We start from the raw sequence: 5,328 nt of genomic DNA on the forward strand, positions 1-5,328 counted from the left end.
ATCGCCCTCCTCTCCTCCCTGTCCAAAATTTACGAACGACTCATCCTCACCCACCTACAAGACAAACTCAAAAACAAAATCCGTCCCGAACAGTTCGCCTTCAGACCCGAACACTCGACAACACTACAACTGACCAAACTCACCCACCAACTGAGCGAAAACTTTAACAACGACTTAAACACTGCTTCCGTCTTACTCGACGTGGAGAAAGCCTTCGACCGCGTATGGCACGAAGGCCTACTCTACAAACTCTCCAAACTCAACATCTCGTTAGAAATCGTAAAAATCATCCAATCCTTTCTCACCGACCGTATTTTTACCACTAAAATCGAACACTCCTTCTCTACTACCAGACACGTACTCGCAGGAGTCCCTCAGGGCTCCTGTCTCTCACCGACGCTATACTTGACGTACATTAACGACATTCCAACGACTCCTAAAGCCAACCTCTCACTCTTCGCTGACGACACGATGTTCTTTACTAGTAACAAAAACCCCAAACGTGCAACCATACAACTACAACACCAACTCAACCTCGCGTCCAACTGGTTCCACAGGTGGCGAATCAAAATAAACCCGACCAAAACAGTAGGCGTCCTCTTCGGGCGTTCTAATACAACCCACATTCCACCTCTAACCATCGATAACCAACCCGTTAACTGGTCAAAACAGGCCAAATACCTAGGCGTCACGATTGGACGTAAACTTACATTCAACCAACACATTCAAGACGTAACCAAAAAAGCTACCCGCGTCCGTGGTATGCTTTACCCCTTACTTAACCGTACTAGTCCCGTTCCGCTGAAAACAAAACTTAACATACTTAAACTCTACGTGACCCCTATACTTACATATGCTGGCTCTTCCTGGGCACCCTTTATCGGCCCCTCCCATTGGAGACGTATTGAATCCGTCCAAAACATCGGCATACGCACGATAACCGGTATGCCCACTATCGTTAGAAACTCGGCCCTTTTAAAATCAGCCAACTTCAAATCTATTCAAAATTCCATTTGCTCTCAATCAAAAACAATGTTCTACAAAAACTCTTTTTCCGAATACGATCATATCCGCCTCTTAGGTAAAACCCACTCCCCTCCAACCACCAAACGTTTACTCAAACCATACCCATTAAATTGGACTGACTAACATAACTGAACCTACCAATCAACCCCAAAATCCATCCACTAGTAGAGGCACAAGCCTGGAATAGTAAACGGCATAGCCGCCCCTCCCAAAGCAAAGCAAATCAAAGCCATCGATACAGTCTTCAACATCTCTCCATACCTTCAATACCTACCACAGAACGAAGAAACGAAGACCCGAAGACCCGAAGATCACCAGCACAGCAATCCAGCCGAAACTACAGACGAAGTGATCGATACAGCGGCGAATACACTCAATACACGAGACGGCAACCGACGATCGCAGCGTTCCTGTCCACCGCTACAAACAAAACCATCGACACAGCGACGAATACACTCGTTATTCCAGGTGGTAACCGATGAGCATACAGTTCCTGACTACCCCATCGTCGACATAATAGCGAGAACATTCGCTAAGTAAGGTGATATACCTCAAGTGTCAATACATCAACCTAACGAAAATAATGATCCAAGACTTAATGATATTTTAGTTGCGTTAACCAATGTAACACAAACACTAGTAAATATTACAGCGATAATGGACAAGCTAGAAACAAAACATACTAAGTCCAAAAACACCAAACAGAAAAAGAAATGAACAATACTTAGGATCATTACATGGAACGCCAATAGACTAGTATAGCGTAAACAGGAGCTTGAAGACCTCCTACATAGAGATAATATCGATATAGGTCTTATATCAGAAATACACTTTACAGCGCGGACTTTCTTGAAGATAAGAAACTACCAAACGTATATCACATTACATCCCAGTGGTAGAGCTCGTGGTGGCTCTGCTGTAATAATAAAAGAGTCCATAAAGCACTATGAACACGTAAAATACTCTGAAAAAGTGAAAACCATATTCAAGCTACCAGTGTTGTCGTAAATGACGGTATAAACAACCTCATAGTCACTGCAATTTATTGTCCACCGCAAGGGGGTGCAGATGAAATTGAATTCACAGAATTTTTCCATACCTTGGGCGCTAGATTTATAGCTGGAGGAGACTATAATTCTAAATATCAATGACTAAATAAGCTAGAAACATTTAATTTTATAAATTACCTAAAATAATCAAACCGATGGTAACATTCTATTTATTAAAATTAAATGCGTTTGCTAATTGAAAATTACACGACAATTAATTAAAATTAATGCTGTAACATTAAGTTGTAACTAACTATCTACGAATAATTCATAAATAATTGTTACATTCCTTGCCTATATGAAAGAAAACATATCCCAAACTAATAGTTTCGGGAAACAAAAAATTTAAATATGAAAATATTTTAGCCCCCTCCCCCCTTGTCAAATTCCTATGGACTCCCTTGTGAGAATATAGGTAAAGCGTTAAAGAGACCTAAATAATTCCCTTAAAGAATGCTTTTATGGCCTAAAAATATAAAATAATACACCTATAATACACACTTAATTTAATTTAAACAAATATTGTATCCAAAAATATTTTTACTAAGTTTAAAAACAAAATATTTAGAACTCCAAAATGTCGATGTTATTACGTGTACTTTTAACTGAAAATAATAATTATAATTTATTTTCATCGTACCTATACTTGGTTTTAACGTCGTAAGGAACTGCTCGAATAACTACGAAAAATATTATTGAATGAGATAAGAAAAGGGTACGTTAATCAAAATTATTTTTCAAGTAAGACTCATAAAATAAAACTTAAAACCGAAGTGGTAGTGTTAAATACTCTATAAAATTTAATCAACTACTTCAAAATTGATACCTAAATTTATTTTATAAATTAATTTATATTAATAATTTTAATTTTTTTTTCTTAAATTGTTATTTTCTATTTAGATTTTATTATAATTTATAATTAATATAATATATTTTATAAAATAATCATATAATACTCATACCCAAATGTTATTTATACTTAGATCTCTGCAGTATGTGTGATCCCACCTTACTTTTGACCAGCACCTTTTTTGAGTCATTTGATGGCTGTATACGATATCTCCAACATGGCTGAGAAGAAGACTCCGAAGAAGACTTAGAAGAAGACTTATAAGAAGTATTATTAGAAGACATGTCGTTGATAGTCTAAAACAAAACGATAAAATCGTATTTAGTCGTAAAAATTATATTTACTAATTTTAAACATCAATTTCTTTTAGTTTTGGTTAAATATTAATGATTGATGTATATTGTTCATAATTATTTTTTTATGATGACTATATTATACCAGGTGGGGGGGGGGGGGGGTGCAAACTGCGGCTCGCGTCATAGACTTATGCGGCTCGCATCGTATCGTAAAATTATACAAAACATTTTTACAAAAAAAAATATGTGAAATAATAAAAACTTATATGAATTTATGTATTTGAAGAAGTATAATATTTAATTAAATTACAGTTCATTGAAAAAAAATTACAAAAAAAATAGTGTTTTTGATAGGTATACAAAATCGTAGTATTTAAAAATGTCTTATTTTTTTTTATTATTATCTTTTTGGTGCGTGTTTGATGTTCATTTTTTTTGTAAGTTTTATGAAGTCAGGATTTGAATTTTTTTTATTATTAATTAACCAGTGGCAACTTAGGCCACTGGGTGGTTTTTAACTGTGGGTAGGGTACTGTAAGGTGTAAGCACGTGTGTGTTGTTTCGGCAGATTTCCAAGTGGGCACCCGTAGGTATCTGCCATGCCCGGGTGGGGGATGGCGGCACTTGTTCTCCGGACACCGGTGACTTGTCTGAAGAAAAATGACGCCCACGGCCGAGGTATCGAACCGGCGCCTGTGTACGTCACAACCGACGCCTTAGTCCGCTCGACCACTCCGTCGAAGTCAGGATTATATGTTGTCATTGCAGTCCTTAACAATTCCGTCAAACGATCATCCGTTAAAGTTGAGAGATGTTTAGCTAAATCATTTTCACTATCGAGTAAATAAGGACTTTTAAGAATAATATGTTGTTCCGAAAATCGATATTAATTTTTGAACGTAAAGAGTTAGTTTTTGATATTTATTAACGGGCGCATGTTTTCAAAATTCCTACAAAGAACGACAACTTTATTTGAACTGCTTCATTCCTTCATCTTCCAATAATTCTAAGAAAAAAGCTTCCGTATCCATTGAAATCGGTTTTAATATTGGACATTCATTTTCAATAAAATACCTTCTCGCTGGTCACCACTACTTTATATCATGCACAAAGTTGTAAAGTTGTAGGTGTTGAATAAAAATTAGAAGTGTTTGGTAGTTTTGTTTAAATAATTTTTTCCATTTCTAATGGAAATTACATAATGTGATGAGTAATATTCCTATAATAATATTACAATTTACAAGTACCAATATTATATTATAATAAAATCTTATAGAGTGTAACTCAGTAACTCGAATCTAAATAACTCGAAATTCTCAACATCTCGAACAAATAAAATTCCCCTTCAAATAACAATAACACATTAAGATTTTGATAACTCAACATTTTTAGTAAGTAGAATTTTTTTTTGTTTCCGTGATCTTAGAGTTACCGAAAGTACACCGTATAATTAAAGTTGTCAAAAATCAGCTAATAAACATAAATGTAAAAATTTTTACACGGCTCTGATTGCCGCTTAGAATTTAAAATAGCAAATTATGTCGTTTCGACGATGGAAGAAAGTACCGTCAACTTCTTAAGAATAGAATCCACATAAGAACCACAACAAATACATATTTTTATTGTTTAAAACTAATAAATCAGATATTTAAACCTGATGATTAAAATGTATATTTTATATGCCTATTAATAAACACTTATAAACTATATATTGTGAGTCGAGATAAATTAAGAAAATCTTAATAAAATTAATTTTTTTTACAAAATAGACCTTTTATCTCAACGAAAACACAGATCAAAATTGAACTTTATTTAAATAAAATCATTTTAGAAAATATTTGAATTTATTTAAACGTGAAAATACAATATATCACAAGGTAGTAACTATTATTAATCTAACAGAAAATAATGTAAAAATGTAAATATTATCAAACACTAGTACACTAGTCATTAGACATTAAACATTTAACTTTTTCATATAAAATAACAGTCAGAACAGTAAACACTCATGCAGGCATAAACTTGACGCGGCTAATCCTCGGTAGTATAGTGGTAAGTATCCCCGCCTGTCACGCGGGAGACCGGGGTTCGATTCCCCGCCGGGGAG

The 5,328-nt window shown here is 34.9% G+C and overlaps 1 non-coding gene across 1 annotated transcript; it reads left to right on the forward strand.

Annotated features, from left to right (window-relative positions):
• The first annotated feature begins 5,256 nt into the window (after positions 1–5,256).
• Positions 5,257–5,328, forward strand: Trnad-guc (transfer RNA aspartic acid (anticodon GUC)). The gene has a single exon. It is a non-coding gene; the product is annotated as a tRNA-Asp (tRNA).

The sequence above is a fragment of the Metopolophium dirhodum genome, chromosome 1 (assembly GCF_019925205.1).
Source record: "Metopolophium dirhodum isolate CAU chromosome 1, ASM1992520v1, whole genome shotgun sequence".
NCBI lineage: Eukaryota > Metazoa > Arthropoda > Insecta > Hemiptera > Aphididae > Metopolophium > Metopolophium dirhodum.